At 49.2% G+C, this 17,919-nt stretch overlaps 1 long non-coding RNA gene across 1 annotated transcript; it reads right to left on the reverse strand.

Moving 5' to 3' along the window:
- Positions 1-2,909: 2,909 nt before the first annotated feature.
- Positions 2,910-11,237, reverse strand: LOC105520371. The gene is made up of 2 exons (XR_001003127.1): positions 11,073-11,237; positions 2,910-4,819 (listed from the first exon to the last, which is right to left on the reverse strand). It is a non-coding gene; the product is annotated as an uncharacterized LOC105520371 (long non-coding RNA).
- Positions 11,238-17,919: the final 6,682 nt, after the last annotated feature.

The following is a 17,919-nucleotide window of genomic DNA, read 5'->3' on the forward strand; positions in this document are numbered from 1 at the left end:
TGCTGTCTCCTACACCACATCCTTCCTGAGTCCCCTACTACCTCCACTGCCCCTTTGAGGGCTGCACGGCTGCGTTTGGCATCTGCATGGGATCCACTGCATAAGAAGGAGTTGCCACTCATCTGAACACCACAAACAGGCCATGGCAGGATTCCTCACATCCTCTGCACCTTCACACTGCATTACTGGCAGTGGCTCTCCAAGGCACCCCCTCACGGAAAGGGGCCCTGTGTGATCCTCAAGCACCCAGAGTCACCCAGTCCTTTTTCCTCAGTTTATGGGCACACCAGCCTGTCTGAAGCCGAGACAGTCCACAGGCATCCAGGGCTTAACAGGTCACTGCTCAAACTCGTCATGATGATGCCCATTCTGTAAATGAGAAAATGGAGGGAGAGGATAAAGAACTGGCCTAAGGTCTCAACCATTGTTCACTATTGAGTGCAGGACTGCATGCCACAGCCCTTGATGCCACAGCTGCTTTCTCCTGCTCTGTGCTAGGAAGCCACAGCTGTCCATTCCCCAGAATACTGACCTACACTAGTGCATGTGACTGCTCCCACATGAGATACTGCCTGCCTCAGGAGTCACTGTGCTTCAAAGGACACGTACACTTGCACACACCACACAAGCTCACACATGCATTCACAACACACACCACACATGCACACACAGCACATGCATTCACACCACACACAACATGCATGCGCACACAACATATGCATTCACAACACATACAACATGCATGCACACACAACACATGCATTCACACCACACACAACACGCATGCGCACACAACACATGCATTCACAACACAACATGCATGCACACACAACACATGCATTCACACCACACACAACACGCATGCGCACACAACACATGCATTCACACCACACACAACACGCATGCGCACACAACACATGCACAGCACACATGCACGCTTGTACACACACCACACATCATACATGCACATGCACAACACAAGCATGACCCCAATACACAGCACATACGCACATATGCGCATACATGCATGCCCTCAGCACACACACACACACATACACACCCCACAGAGGTTTTGTGCTTATGCTTATGACCCAGGGACTATTCAAGTACATACGGGGTCAATGGAATTTCTCCTGGCCACCTGCCCTCCCTCCCGCTCCCACGGCTTCCTCTCTACTCTCTGGAAAGCAGCTGTGGCGTCAATGGCTATGGCATTCAGTCCTGCACTCAACAGTGAACAACGGTGAGACTTTAGGCCAGTTCTTTATCCTCTGCCTCCATTTTCTCATTTACAAAATGGGCATCATCATGACGAGTCTGCAGTAAAAAATTCGAGCGATGTTGGTAAGACCCTCAGTGCACTTCAACAGGGGTGTGCTTACTCCTTCAGCAATGGCCACCGCTGGAGCGTGTCAGATCCCACTTCACAGGGCAGGCCTCAGGGAATGGGTGCTGCGGGCACCCCGGGATGGAGCCAGATTCCCAAGGCAGAGTGCTCCTGGGCTATTGCCTTACTGATGAGCACAAACCCCGGGACAGGAGGGAGGGACGGGGGTGGAGGGAGGCTGCTGAGAGGCCGATCGTCAGTGTGGACTCCGCAACAGCCTGTGTGATCCCAGGAAGCCGTATAAACCTCTCGGGAGCATCCCTTGGAGAGTACACGCTCCCACCCCACCCAGTCCTCAAAGAAGGTCACACTGCGTGGGAGTGGCTCTGAGGAGGGCCCGGTGTGGTGACAGCAGGGAAGTCCTGGGTGGGAGGCGAGCGGGGCAGGCGTGAGCAGGTGGGGCACTCTCGGGTGCACAAGTGCGAAGCTAGTCAGACTCACCCCAAAAGAACACAAGGAACAAAAGTGCCTCGAGGACCTGAACTGGGGCAGAAGAAGCTCTGCTACACCCTTGTTTCCAAATCAAATCGTCATCCCTGCGGAGCCCTCTGGCTCTCTGTCCTTCGTTTTCTTTCTTCTCTTGACTCCTGTTACCTCCGCATTTCTCAACTCTTATGGGGAAAGTTTGGGCTTTTGAGGATACTGTTAGCCTAAAAAGCATCCTTTCATTCTGCCAGATAAATTGACCACGCTTAGCATGCCGGGTTCCATCTCCAGAGCCACTCACGCTCCCGGCCGGGTTCCACGCCCAGCAATGTCACTGCTGCTGCCGTGTATTCTGTTGCTACCGTTCCTGTGGTTGTCAGCACCGTGTTGTGTTGCTGTTTGTGGTGGTGGTGGTGGTGGTGGTGATGGTGTTTGAGTCCTGGGATCACTGAAAAACCCAGAATTCTTCAGATCCAGAGCGTGCTAGAATTTGGAACAACTGAGTCTGCCATATCCCCTTGTTCCCCACAGTACCTAGCATGTGCCTGACACACCGTGAATGAGGATTCATTGAGCAATGCCCCTGAGGGATAAATATCATTAAATTGGAAGCAAATAAAAAATGGTAGCAGACATCCAACTCACCTATTTATGGGTGACTCCCAGGCATGGGACTGGAAAGTCCCCAATTCCCATGACATGCAGAGTCTGCACCAGGAGGAACTGGACAGAGCAGGGAGTTTAATGTGTCGGATGCTGCCCAGCAGGCTGCATCCTGCTTGGTGTGGGTGAGTGACATTTACCACTGGGACTTTTCTTGACCCAGAAGTCTTCAAACATTCCATTGTGGGGATGGCTGCTTTTGATTTCCCTTATGGCTTCAGCCTGGATTAAACCCGGGTGGGGGTTGTTATCTGCACAGGGAGCCAAGAGTGTGGGCCACAGTCAGAGACTGTGCAAGGAATTGGAAGTTCCCTGGCCATCAACTGTGGGTTGTGGCTTGCATGGATGGGCTGGCCTGGATGTGGCCCCTCCTTGTGCCACAGTTCCCCAACCTCTGCCTAAGAAAGTCAGGTTCACAGGGGCATTTTTTTTAGTCTTGTCTTGTTTATTGCTGAATTCCTGCGCCATAGACCAGTGTCTGGCTAGCACATGTTGCGTAAGTCACTCAATCAAGCAGTCAGTCAACTGGAGACTTAGATAAGAATTAAGCAGATCCAAATGCTTGGCTGCCTACTTAATATTGCAGAATTAATCCAAACTGGGTTTTACTGTATTCATTTTGGACATCTCTATGTAAACTCTCTGTCTCTCTCTCTCTTTCTCTCTCTACCCTCTGCCACCCCTCTCAGAAAAACAAAAACACTACCCATTCACTTCTTGAATTACAGAAGGATATGGGCGTTGGGGGGAAAAATTCCCCAAAGCTTATAAATTTCTTCCTGTTCCAGTACCGCCATCTCCAAACATCTCACTGGGCGCAAAAAAACCAAAATTTAAACTTGTGTCTGCATATGAAACCTCTCAAAACCGAAAAGAGAAAACAAGGATTTTTCCCTCTCTATATTTTGAAATTGGCTCAGAAAGGAGTTTGAGAAAATCTTGTCCATCTGCTGCCCAGCCTTCACTCTGCTGGGCATAGCTCAGTCAGGGTTTCATGAAGCTGAAGAAATAATGGAAAGGCACAGAAAACCTCATCCCAACCCACACCGCTAAGCATTTTCCAAAACAGCACTCTTGCCAAATGGGCTTTTGGCTTTATCCACTCGAACAAGTTTCTTGCTCACTGCTCAGAGGAGGCGTTTTGGCAGGGAAAGGAATGCATGGTGCGAGTCTGACATTCCATTCCAGTGGAGACACAGGGTAAGAGACAGGTGACGCTACCTAATGTCCTCTGTGCAGAGTGTTCCTCCTGCCACACACTCATCCTCCTGTCAGCCGGTTCCGCCAGGCAGCTGCCTCTCTGCCCCACACCGCCAGCTGCTTGCTGATGGATTCATTTCACAGATGTGTGTGTTTAGGGCGTGCGGTCTGCCAGGCACTGGGGTAAGTGCTTGATGTATATGAACTCTACACAACCTACAAAGTCGGTATTACTGTTCTGCCTATTTTACTTAATATTGATGAGGAAGCTGAGGTCCAAGTCAGGGACCTTGCCCAAGACCGCAAGGCTGGGAGATGTCAGAGCCAGGATCCCTCCTGGGGCCTTTTGGCTGCAGCTGTGGGCTTCACCCACACATGGTGCTCTTCCTCCTGTGGGCCACACCTGCCTGTATCTTGCCCCTCCAGAGCCCAGGTGGCCACAGAACTGACCTGACTAACCCTCCTCCTGAAGAGGAGTTGGAAGATGGTCTCCAGAACCCACCCCAGCCCACCTGGGGCCTTCCAGAACCCATTCCCTTCCATCTGTCATTTCAACTGGAGGGCAAGGGCTCTCGGAGATGCTTCTGGCTACTGGAGACCAATACACATGCGTCAAAGAGCCAGTATGTGCCAGGTTCCACCACAGCAAGTGTTCTTGGCATGCTAGAAAATCTTGGATAATTCCCTCCCTGTCCCTTGCTTCAGTCCGAGGACTGTTGAAAGACTAAGGTGGGGGTGGGAACCACCGAGGATTTTCTGAGCACACTGGAAACCCTGAAGGTCGGCCCGGGGTCTCGTGGTGGACATTCAAGAAGGTGCAGGGTCCCATGTCTCCAGTTTTACTGCTGTTGGTCACCACTAACATTTGCTTTGCGGGCCATTTCAATATTTGTTTGGTTATAAACGCCCACATAAGTAGCTCTTGACCCCAGGGCATCATGACCTTAGAAGCACTTGGTGCTCGGTATTGGAAAGCAAACCAGAGAAGATGGCCAGCGACATCTTCATGTGGAGAAAAGAGAAGGGGAGGATGCATCTGGGGCATTTCTGGAAAGAAAGCAGCATGGGAAAAAGAGAGCTCCACATCCTGATTATCAGCAGGGACTTGAGATTCGGCAGCATGACCTCTGCAGGTGACCTCACCTGGGAAAGAAAGGACGTGGCTTGAATCAGTTGTTTGCAACCTTGTCTCTCCCCCATAAAACTTCTCCATCCAAAGAAGTCTTACTCAGAAGACTGTCTCAGACCTGCCTGTGGGAGGACTCCCTCGCTGGCCAGAAAGTATAGGACCAATGCCCGCTGGAGATTGTACCATTTGTTTCTCCCTCTCACCCATGCCCAGATACCCATAGGGTGCCCGACTTCTGCCCTATGAGAATCCTTGCAGTCCCAGCAGCCCAGAAACCCCCATCCAGGTGCCAGGGTCAGAGGTGCAGGAATGTGTCACAGACACCTGGTGTCGTGGCCGAGACAATGGCCAGGTTGCCTCTGCTATGAGGCAGTGTGGGTTCTTACACCATTATGCGTTCCCCAGGACAGAAATGAGGGGCTGGGGCTGATCTCCAGATACAATTGTCGTGTTTACTTCCTGGGGCAGCCATAACAAAGTACCACAAGCTGGGGGTGCTTAAATGACAGGAAGGTGCTCTCCCAGCTGGGGGTCCAGCATCTAGGTGTGGGCAGGGCTGTCCCTCCTGAGGCTTCCAGGGAGAATCAGCTCTCGGCCCTCCCAGCTTCTGGTGGTTGCTGGTGATCAAAAGGCCTCACTGGGGTCCCTCAGGGGTGGAAGGTGCTGCTCAACAGACAGCAGGACCTGCCTCCCAGGGTTCCCCGACTCTCCCCAGTAGGAAGAGGGGTCACAAAAGTGGGCTCCCATGAGTGGCCCCCCAAGTGCCAAGCCCTGGGCGCCATGCTTGTGCAGGACAGTGCATTTCCTCTTGTTGATCTATGAGGGAAGGATGACACGCCCAATTTACAGAGGAGGAAACTGAGGTCCCAAGAAGCCAAGAAATTTTACTCAAAAGTCCTACAGTTAGGCAGGATTGCTCTAAGCTTATTTGACTTCCAAGTCCTTGTTCTTCCTACAGGAATGTACTCTCTCAGCTGGAGGTCCAGCATCAAGGTGTGGGCAGGGCTGGTCCCTCCTGAAGCTCGGAGGGAGCATCAGCTCCTGGCCCCCCCAGCTTCCGGTGGTTGCTGGCGATCTCTGGTGTCCCTTGTCTTGTAGAGGCATCCTTCTGGCTCTGCCATCATCTTCACACGGTTTTCTCCGTGTGTGTGCGTGTGTGTACGTCTGTGTCTATATGCAGATTTCTTCCTTTCCTAAGGACACCAGTCATAACTGATTAGGGGCCTACTCTACTGAGCATGATCTCATCTGAATTAACTATATCTGCAATTACCCTATCCTTAAATTAGGTCACATATGGAGATTCTAGGGATTAGGACTTTAACATGGATTTGGGGGGGACACGATTCAATCTGTAACGATTCTTTTTTTATGTGTGTGTGACAGAGTCTCACTCTAGGCTGGAGTGCAGTGGTGTGATCTCGGCTCACTGCAACCTCTGCCTTCTGGGTTCAAGCAATTCTCCTGCCTCAGCCTCCCTAGTAGCTGGGATTACTGGCATGTGCCACCATGCCTGGGTAATTTTGGTATTTTTAGTAGAGATGGGGTTTCACTATGTTGGCTAGGATGGTCTCCATCTCTAGACCTTGTGATCCGCCCGCCTAAGCCTCCCAAAGTGCTGGGATTACAGGTGTGAGCCACTGCGCCCAGCCCACAACAATTCTTAATCAACAGGTAAGGCACGTGTAAGTGAGGCACGAGTCCCAACTTTGTTATCTCATTTGAGGAACGAAGGAGCTGGGCTGCTTCTTCTCTTCTTTCATATGTGTTGCAAAGCAAGAAGCTTCATTTCCAACTAAAGCAGGACTCCCACCATCTCTCCTGGCTGGGAATGGAGCATCCAGACTTTTGCTGCAGCTGATCTGAGAATAAAAGTGATACTCCTGGACTATGAACTCCACCCCTTTCCCACGAGAAAGCAAAATGGTGTGTTGAGTGGAGTGTCAGGGGCTCTTCAAGCCTTCAGGGGAATTTGGCCATGCCTTTCTCTTTAGAAGCCCAATGTTGGAAACTGTAGAAGGGGTGTTCCCTGGGGGAAAGGAGTGAGCACCTGAGCACCGCACTGGGCCGTAGCCCTGTGCCTCCCTCACTGTGCCTTGTAAACCTCTGCAGGCCCCTGGAACACACAAGGTGCCATTGCCTCCAAGGGCACGTGCTTGCTTTGGGGAAAGCACTTCTAAGCACCCATCACATAGAATGTGGCCATCTGCCCCTGGAAGCTCAAAGGGCCTCTCTGGGTTCCCTCAGGGGTAGAAGGTGATGCTCAACAGATAGCAGGATCTGCCTCCCAGGGCTCCCCCGCTGCCCCCAGTAGGAAGAGGGGTCATGAAAGTGGGCTCCCATGGATGGCCCCCCAAGTGCCAAGCCCTGGGTGCCATGCCTACACGGGACAGTGTATTTCCTCTTGTTTATCTGTGAGGAAACGATGACATGCCCAGTTTACAGAAGAGGAAACTGAGGTCCCAAGAAGCCAAGAGATTTTTCTCAAAGTCCAAAAGCCAAACAAGATTGTTCTAAGGCTTATTTGACTTCCAAGTCCTTGTTCTTCCTATAGCACCAACCTACCATTTATAATATGATGCTGAATGCATTTCCTCCTCCAGAGGTTGATCAAAACGAAATCAGGAAATCAGTGGTGCCTACAGAAACTGGTGTTTACGATTCACATCTTTCAAGGCAGGAATGGGCAGCAACTGCTTCTGGGGGATCGTGATGACATGGAGGTGAATTCCTCCAGCAACTGTGATTGTGGAGTTACTGCGTGGTGAGATAAGTAAGGGAGGGCATCTGAGTTAAAAATAAACATTAAAAAATGCTCCCGAACACAGTTTGGAGATTGAAGGCATACAGGAAACTGGGACGCTGATCAAGCCCCAGTGGGACAGACTATTCCGAAGGAAGCCCCGAGGAGAAGCATGACTCCACCTGCCCCCTTCTGCCGGAGGAGTAGAGGCGCCCTAGCAGCTTCACTCATCCAGGCTGGATGGAGGTGACATAAATGTTTCCTGCACCAAAGCATTCAGAGCTAGGTTAGCAAAGTACAGACAAGAAGAAAGGACAGCAGTCACAAAACTGATCTTTCTAGCTATTCCTTAGATCTCAAAGTGAGCTCAGTAGCAACTGGGGTAAAGTAGGCACTCCTACTTCAGCAAGGACGAATTATAAGATGACCCCATCCCATCACCAAGTCCCTTCATTTTCCACTTTTCTCTCACTGGCTCCCCAATCCCAAGTGTACCTCTGCTTCAACATCCACCCCTCCTCACTTCTGCCTTTAGTTCCTACCCGAGTGCATCCTGTCGGGCCTCTGAACTCCTCAGCCACAGGTGCTGTTTCTCCAGGGCCCTCCATGGGTTCCTGGGCTTTCCAGGGCTCCTCATGCCCTAAGCCTACTGAGGACAAGCCTCCAGGAGCTAACTGCAGACAGTGCTGCAGGCACTCTGGGTAGACAAGGTATTGTGGTCTCTGTCCAGTACCACAGGTCATGAGGCTGAGACAGTTTCACCAAGTTCAAGGACAGGCACTGATGATTCGCTTCGGTTACCCTGTGAGATTTAAATGACAGAATCATGTGGCTACTCTCGTTTTATCCCTTCCCCTTCCCCTTCCCCTTCCCTTCCCTTTCCTTTCCTTTCCTTTCCGAGACAGGGGTTTGCTCTGTCACCCAGGCTGGAGTGCAGCAGTGCCATCTTGACTCATTGAAGCCTCAATCTCCTAGGCTCAGGTGATCCTCCCACCACAGCCTCCCAAGTAGCTGGGATTATAGGTGTGTACCACCACGCCTGGCTACTTTTTTGTATTTTTCATAGAGCCAGGGTCTCACTATGTTGTCCAGGCTGTTCTCGAACTCCATAACTCAAGCAATCCACCCACCTCAGGCTCACAAATTACTGGGATTACAGGCATGAGCCACAGCTGAATTTTTTGTTTTCTTTTCTTTCCTTTTTTTTTTTTTTTTTTTTTTTTTTTTTTTTTTTTTTTTTTGAGTCTCATTCTGTTGCTCAGGCTGAGTGCATTGGTGTAATCATGGCTCACTGTAGCCTTGACCTCTGGGGCTCAGGTGACCCTCCTGCCTCAGCCTTCTGAGTAGATAGGATTACAGGCATGTACCACCATGCCTGGCTTTATTATTATTATTATTATTATTATTATTTATATAGGTCTTGAACTCCTGGACTCAAGCAAACTACCCACCTCAGCCTCCCAAAGTGCTGGTATTACAGGTGTAAACCACCGTGCCCAGCCCCCATCCTCATTTATTCTGCAAATATGAGAAATTGTCCAGGAAGCCTCCCTGCCTACTCATGAGGGGAGGCCAGATTCTGCCACCTGCAAGACCCACTCAGCTCTGTGCACAGCGCCACACCAGGCACACTGGAGCTGCCCAAGACTGTGGTCAGCCTATCTGCTTTCATGGAAGCAACTGGAGAGAAGAGTGAGAAATGAAAGTCAGAAAGTTGTGTGGTGAGGTGCCGTGGGGGATCCTTTCCTGCAGGACATGAGAAATCTGGATGGTGAACGGCAGCGTTTGAGGAGGACCATATGTAGGCACTTGTCTTTTTGTATCTATGTCAAAAAAAAAACACGTAATTTTAAGAAAGAAATTGAGGTGTATCATTTTAAAAGTCAGAAACTTTCATCAAACTCTACCTCCGCTATCTACCAGGTATTTGCAACTCTGAACAAATTATTTCACTTATATAAACCTTTATTTCCTCAACCCGTAAACTTGAGATAATAAGTCTTGTTTCCCTCACCTCAAAAGATTGCTGGATGAGCCTATTATATTGGGAATTAAATGTAGGTTTGGTTTTTTCCGGCGAAGTATAAAGCACTGTAAAAATGCAGAGTATTTATTCTTGCCCTATGGTAAAGAGAAAATTAGAGTAATTGGTGCTATTATACTCATATTCTACTCCTAGCTTTTGTGAAAGATTTAGTGTAGATTATATAAACTCTTAAAAAGCTTTATTGTATATTGATCAACAAAAAAGGCTGTTTAAAATATGTGATTCCTGAGAAGGTAATATGTTTATTAAAACCTAATAAATGTATCCATTTATAAATGTAAAATACATTTTTACATAAATGTATAAAAGCATCCAGAGTCTACCATTTTCAAGGGACTATTGCAAGGATCCAAGGCCACCGTGAGGCTGGAAGCGTCCCTGAACTCTGAAAAGCAATTCACGTATTAGCTGTGGCTGCTATTATGATTAGTGCAAGCTGCAGGCAGCAGTGTGGCCAGCCCTGAGTCCACCAGAAGGAGATGAATCACACCACCAGAGGCTCAGGGGAGAGATAGGCTGTGAGGGGACAGCGGGATGATTGCCGTGAAAGGGAGGACGATGGCAGAGAAGGGAGGAGATGGGCATGGGGTTGGGGGAGCCACAGGGACAGAGAGCATGGAGGGACCGCAGCAGAGAGTGGCAGAGCGGCACTCAGAGAGACCCTCGCTGCCCCTGGTGGATACCGTTTCCCTCCTTCAAAAGACAAGGAGCACCCGCACAGGGAAGGGGAGCCCCCAGGAGCACCCACCCAAGCACCAGTCGGGAACTGGAACTAGCTGCTGAGGCTCCCGCTCTAACCCAGGGCACTGACAAGCCATGAGACTGTACATCCTAGGTATTTACCCACCTCACTTCCTGGTCTTCAAGACTGCAGCTGCCAAAACCTTGTCATCATCCTATGAGTGTTTTCAAGGGATTCAGCTCTACTAGTGTATATCTAGTGTGACTAGTAAGTGACAGTGTCACATTTATATCCTGGAACCCATCCAGATGCTCCGGAGGCCAGAACACCCCGCCAGGAGAGGATAATGAAGCAGGTGACACCTAAGAGGGTTGCAGGCTCAGCTGACAACCCCCCACCCCCAGCCTGAGTTGGCAATTTTTGGACATATTCCTCAGCTTAGGGGCAGAAGAGGCCGCTAGGGGCCCCCTGAGGTGCTGTTGTCTTCTGAAAGCTCCCTCGTTCTGGTCGTGCTGAGCAGGGAGGTCAAAGCCTCTTACTCCAAAAAGTCAGCAGATCATTAGTCTAATTAGCATAATAAAGCTGGCATTTTCACATAGCTCTGAGCCCAGAGTTAAAGTAGCCTACAGTTGTGCAGGGTGTGGACTGCACAATCCAAGGGTTCTCATTCCCATGGACTTGCTAGACATGGTACCCTCCACGGGCTGTTTAGTGTCCAACTGGTTTCACCCCGAGCAGGGTCTGGAAGTTAGGGACCTATAGGCTATGGTGGTGTAGGGAGGAAAATGGGCATACCTGCTGGTGAAGACTGCGGGAGGTCAGTGTTTAGGGAGGAAAGAAAATCAACAGGAACCGTTGAATACGGGTTTATTCCACTTTGTTCTCCAGGATTTTCATTCCTTGGCCACTTGCTTCCGGGAATTTATTCCCTTCTCTGAAAACACCATATCTCCGTTGTTCCTTGAAAACAAAGAACAGAAACATAAGAGAAATCCTTTCATTACCTGGTACAGGGCTACCCATGGACACAACAAGGGGCTTGTAGGAGCAAACAATGGGGGATTCATTGACCCCACTGAAAGAAATGTGCACAAGCAGGCGAACCAACCCACATCTTTTTCTGTTTGTTTGTTTGTTTTGCTTTTGCAATATTCAAGCCAGGAAAAAAGCAAGTTTGATTCACAGGAGGAAAAAGCAGTTGGAGACTTAACTGATGCAAACTGATGTGATATTTGCACCAAGATTCTAAAAAGGAGCCCCGTGCATGCTGACCCCTGCCCACACAAGAAAGGAGGCCTGGAGAAAGTGACCATTAGCCATGAAAGGGGCAAGGAGAGTTTCTAAGATGATACCTGGTTACAAACCAGCCCAAGCTTCACCTCAATGTTCTTTTCAACTGTTTCCACCGTTCTGAAGGTGGGTGGCAGACAAAACCCTGCCCAGTCTCTGCAGCCATGCAGACAAAAACTACAGGCTCAAGCAAAAGGGCTGGTGCTCAGTGAGGACTGCCCAACTCTCCCCAGCTCCCCCAAACCCCCTTTGTCCATTAAGCAATTGGGAAGTGGAGAAAAATATTTGCAGACACAATGTGGTCTGAGGTTGATACATTCTTATCTAGGGTAGATTCATCTTGGATAAACAGACACTGTTCATTTTCCTAAGACACAAGGCATTTCATACAGGTTCAATGACAGAGCTGCTGCTGCTCCAAGCGGGGGTACGTGGAGAGGGACATGCAGAACAGTCACGTCCCCCCTTCTGCAAGCTAACTGGTGCTGCTTCTCAGAAAGGTTACCATCCCTGGGAGACACTGCAGCGTCCCCTGTGAAAAGCAACCTCACTCTCCCAGCATGACTCCAAATGCTCAAAGACCCTGTGGGTGGATCAGGGCAGCCCCTCCCTGCCGCTGCTGCAGAGGGTAAGGAGCTTCTCCTTCATTCTAAGATTCAACAACTACTCATTGAGCATTTAACCAGTTTCTGCCAGTAGCCAGTTGTGCCTCAGTTTCCTCATCTGTAAGGGGTGACAGTTGTTAGATCTGCCTTGCATGATGTTGCAAAGATTCAATGAGCTGATACTGTAGCTGCTTAGAGGAAGCCCAGTCAACATGGGGCTGTGGTGAAGATTCAATGAACTGATACTCTAACTGCTTAGAAGAAGCCAGATAAACATGGGGCTGTCATGGAGATTCAATGAGCTGATACTCTAACTGCTTAGAAGAAGCCAGGTCAACATGGGGCTGTCATGGAGATTCAATGAGCTGATACTGTAGCTGCTTAGAGGAAGTCCGGCTCAACACGGGGTGCATGCACTGTCAGCCTCTATGACCACCTATGGCGTCCAAAGGCTCTTGTGCCACAAGGCCCTTGTGCTTGGTCCTGGGATTCCAGAGTCAGTCATCCTCATTGATAGAAGACAGACATGAAAGTGGGCCTGAGAACATGCAAAGGACATAAAAAGGAAGAAAGGGGAGAGAAAGGGAAGGAGGGAAGGAGTGAGGGAAAGAAGGGAAGAGAGAAGACAGAGAGAGAGATTGAGATTGAAGGCTAGCGAGGCCATGTGCAGAAAAGATAGCCAAGATCACCAAACCAGGGATGGCCCTATATACATGCAATTTCCATTTTCCTTTTTTGTTTTCTTTTCTGGCAGAATTTACAAGCATATGGAAGTTAAGACCTAAGCCCAGCATCTTCCTGTGTTCTCTCTGGCTGGAGGGACAATTGAAGGTCATTTAACCTGAATGTCCACATTGAGATCTGCTCATACTAACAGCATTTTCAGAATTGTATATATTAACAACCCAATTTTTTATAGATGTGGTAGCACAAAATACTAAATATGAAAAGTAGGGGTATTAGTCTGTTCTCATGCTGCTATAAGGACATATCTGAGACCAAGTAATTTATAAAGGAAGGAGGCTTAATTGACTCACAGTTATGCAGGACTAGGGAGGCCTCAGGAAACTTGGAAGGGGAAGCAAACACCTCCTTCTTCACATGGCGCAGCAAGGAGAAGAATGGGTGCCCAGAGACCAGAGAGGGGGGAAGTCCCTGAAAAAACCATCAGATCTCGTGAGAACTCACTCATGAGAGTGAGAACAGGATGGGGGAAACTGCCCCCATGATTCCGTTTTCTCTACCTGGTCCTACCCATGACACGTGGGGATTATGGGAAGTATAATTCCAGATGAGATTTGGGTGGGGACATAGCCAGACCATATCAGTAGGCCTAGGAAGACATAAGTGGACTTAAAAGGACTATGCCTTAGAAAAACAAAATACCCCGTGAATCAACTGGGTTTACGTGAACACATGAAAGAGGAGTTACACAAAGTCCTATGTATTCAGTGACAAAAAGACAAGGGAAAAAAACTGTATTTTCAGTCTCCTGTCCCAAATCAGAAGTTTTAGTGCCTGTTCATTGAAAAGGACTTTTTAAAACCCATGAAGTTCTTTTTAATGGGAGTCTTATTTCTTAACGATTCTTCTTGCTATCTGCAGATCCCCAGCAAGATTCTTTGGTGTCCTCAGCTTGCTCTTCTCCCGTTCCTTGGCAGACTTTTCTCTTGGTCTGTACTTGAAGTGCCTCCTGCCAAGTAGGAAATGAAGAGTCAGTCCATGTGCCGGGCTCAGGCCCTGCCATTTTAGTGGCTCAATGGATGGCTTGGCACAACTGGGGAGCAAATGGTATCTCCCACCCCTGAGATGGACACTGTTGCACTCAGAGTGGCCAGCAGGGTGTGGGTTGACCCTAGTAGCACATTAAGCTCAGTTCAGAGTGGCAGGAACTTCAGCGGCCAGGAGAATGTGCAAGGGCCACCCACACTGTAGGACAAGCAAGGAATCCAGTAAAGAAGAGGGCCCTGGCAGTCCCTTCGGAATCCCTGTGACTCCTTCTTTCATTCATTCCTTCATTCATTCAACAAATAGGTGTTGAGCACTTGTGACATGCCAACTTCTGTTTTGGGCATTCAGGATACATCAGTAAACAAAACAGGCAAAGATTGATTGCTGCCCTCATGGAGCTTATGTGCTGGGGAGGGAGGTATGCAGGGAGACAGGGCACAGTGAGATCGTGAACGTCCACAGCAAACACAGTGAGCCATCCGTTTGTGCGGTTTGTTATAAAATGATTACAGCTGTGGAAGGAAGGAAGCAGGGAAAGAGGAAGAGAGGGAGGGAGAGTGGGAGAAATGGAGAGAAAGAAGGGAAGAAAGAAGGAGGGAAGAAAGGAAGGAAGGAAGGAAGGAAGAAAGGAAGAAAGGAAGGAAGGAAGGAAGGAAGGAAAGGAGGGAGGGAGGGAGGAAGGAAGGAAGGAAAGAAAGAGAAAGAAAGAGAGAGAGGAAGGAAGGAAGGAGAAAAGGAAAGGAAAGAAAGAAAAGAGGGAGAGGGAAAGGAAGAGAAGAAGAAAGGGAAACAAAGGAAAAGAAAAAAGGCAGGCAGGCAAACAGGCAGGTAGAAAGAAGGAAGGGAAAAAGGAAAGAAGAAAATCAAAACCATAGGGGACAGTAAGTCAGGGAGTGCCTGGGCCAGGGTAGGGGGAAGGTGCCTGGCTGTGACTGGAAATGGGAAGTGCCCTCTGGGCAAGGACTTGAGGAAGTGTGAGAGTGTTCCTCCTGGAGCTGTCTAGTGTGTAACCTTCCAGGTAGAAGTAACTGACTGCAAGGAGGCCTTAAGGGTAGAGGCACCTGAGCATTCCCCAGAGTCACAGTGAGGCTGGAGGCCTGAGGGGCTGGAGTGGAACAGGTTGCAGTGGGAGAGCAAGGGGGCTTGTGGACCACAGAGGGCCTCAAGGACCACTGTAAGATGCAGTCCCATGAAACTTTTAAACAAAGGAGCGACACTCTGTGCCATATTTTAACAAGATCACTGGGGCCGCTGGGCAGAAAACAGACCATGAGGACAAGGGCAGAGGCCAGAGAACTGCTGGAGGTTGTGGCAAGTGAGGGAGGATGGGAGCTGGGGCCAGGTGGCCCTGGAGAGGTGAGGAGTAGTTGGTCAGTTTCTGGTAAAGGTTGAAGGTAGATCCAGCATGACTCCTGATGGCTGGATGTGTGGTGTGAGAAAAAGAAGAGTCAAGGGTATCACCAAACTGTGGTCTGAACAGCAAGAGGGACAGACGGGACACGTGGCTGAGGTGAGGAGGATGGCAGGTAGGAACGAGAGGGGATGACAGAGCAGGAATTCCATGTGGATGCTGTAGAATCTGAGATGGATGTGAGGAAACCCAGTGGACTATCAAACAGGCAGAGGTTATAAGAGTGGTGGGCATTCAGGAGAGGTCTGAGCTGGAACTAAAACAGATGAGATACTTTGAGTCATGATTGAAATGTGGGTGAGATCCCCAGAAATCAACAATGACGGGGCGCAGGAGAGAACCAGGGACTGCACCCTGGCATCTCCAGCACTAAGAGGTGGAGGAGAAGAGGAGGAACCCATAAAAGAACCTGAGAAGGAGGGACTCAGAGGAAAGAGAAAGACATTGCAGAAATCAAGAGAATGGAGTTTGAGTGGTCAGCACTGCATCAAATATTGCCAAGGGTTCAGGTCAGATGGGGACTGGGGTTTGAAGATTATTCCAAATTTTATTCAAGAACTAATATAAAATATTTCATTCTGGAGTTTGCAGCCAACTTTTTTTTTTTTTTTTTTTTGGGACAGTCTTGCTCTGTCGCCCAGGCTGGAGTGCAGTGGCACGATCTCGGCTCACTACAACCTCTGCCTCCTGGGTTCAAACGATTCTCCTGCCTCAGCCTCCCGAGTAGCTGGGACTACAGGCGCGCGGCACCACACCCAGCTAATTTTTGTGTTTTTAGTAGAGACAGGGTTTCACCATGTTGGCCAGGATGGTTTCGATATCTTGACCTTGTGATCCGCCCGCCTCGGCCTCTCAAAGTGCTGGGATTATAGGCGTGAGCCACCGCGCCCATCCCAAAGTCCTTCCTTGGGTTATGGAAGTTTATTCCCACCTCGGTTTCCATCAAGTTCAATGTCCAATGTGGTGGCAGCTGAGACTTGAGGATATGACCTTATGTGTTTACCTCTGAGCTTGGCGTACAAAATATCCCAGCTGAAGGTCCCTCACAGAGAGTTTGGAAAATAAAAACACTACGACCATCACATTCCCAAGCAGAAGGAAAAGCAAGTTCATGAGTCAAATCACCACATTCATAAACAGAAAGCCACCAGCCTTCAAGAAGAGATAAGGCAGGGTTGTTCCCATTTCATGGGACATTGTTACCGTTCTACTGTTCATCTCTATAAAGTACAGATACATTCAAGTATTTTTTTAATGCAAAAAAAGTTCTTTTCTTAAATGAAAATAATCTAACAATAGCGATAAAGCATAAAAGAAACGTGCTGCCCTCAAATTCTTCCTGATGTTATGCCACGGATCTGTTTCTCCAGGGCTGGAATCCAGTGTTTCCACCCAGGAGGGGCAAATTCCTTCACTTCCCTGGGTGTCGGTGGTCTCACTTGTAGGTTGGGGATAAAACCCACAGTCCTTAAGAATTTTTTGAGGTTAAGTGATTTGCGGCTGGTAAACAGTAATGAGGATAACAGTGATTACCTGGCTTTAAACAAACTTCCCCAGGAGGTAAGTTTCTACCAAGGTTCCTTCCCTTGTCAGAAAGCTCCAAAGGCTGAATGGTGGGCGTCCCAGCGCCCAATTCCCCACCCTGATAAAACCCTGGTGTGCCCACCCCGACTCTCCCAAGTGACTCCAACGAGAATGTTACCCAGAGGAGAGCAAGTGGCTCCCAGATCTGTAGAAGGAGACCTTTCGACATTTTCTCATCATCACGCAAGGGACTGAGGCTCTTTGCAGGATATGGATGATGCAAGGGAACTAATAGGAGCAGTGTCAGTGTGTGGTTCCAATCCCATATCTGCAGTTCAAAAATAAATGGCTGCAATTGCATTGTATACACAGGCCTACATCCTCTTCTCTGCTCCGCGGAGAATAATAAAGGCTTGTTAAGTGCTTTCTTCTCTACCCTGGAATCAGCCTCCACCTACCTGAAAGGGAGGGAAGAGGAGGAGCCCTAACCTTCCAGAAGAAAAAGCAAACAAATTCCACCCTCCAAACCCAACCCAACCCAACCCAGCCCTGGGAAGACAGGTTCCATTTGTGTGGCTTAGCACAGAGGGACACCACCCCAGCCTCCTCCGGTTTAAGTTTAGATAAAAGGAGTTTAAAAATATGTCTGAACCTATGTTACATCACCATCAGGAATAGTAATTAGTATTAATTAAAATAATACCTAGTGACTAGGGCTTAAAACGTGCCAGCTTTATATGAGGTGATTGACATGTATTCCCACTTAATTTCACAAGTATCTGATGAACTGGGCTCTATCTCCCATTTAACAGAGGAGGAAGCCGAGGTGTGAAGAGTGGATATGGCGTGCCGGGGAGCACACAGCTGGCGAATCCTGAGTGACAATGCAATCCTTGGGGGGACCTCCCTTCCCCCTCCCTGTTAAGCCCTCTCCCACTCCCCATCCCCCACCTCTACTTCATCACACACCAGCCCCACCCACACCCAGTATCTGATGAACTGGGCTCTATCTCCCATTTAACAGAGGAGGAAGCCGAGGTGTGAAGAGTGGATATGGCGTGCCGGGGAGCACACAGCTGGC

This window comes from Colobus angolensis, unplaced genomic scaffold (assembly GCF_000951035.1).
Source record: "Colobus angolensis palliatus isolate OR3802 unplaced genomic scaffold, Cang.pa_1.0 Scaffold38, whole genome shotgun sequence".
In the NCBI taxonomy this organism is placed as follows: Eukaryota; Metazoa; Chordata; class Mammalia; order Primates; family Cercopithecidae; genus Colobus; species Colobus angolensis.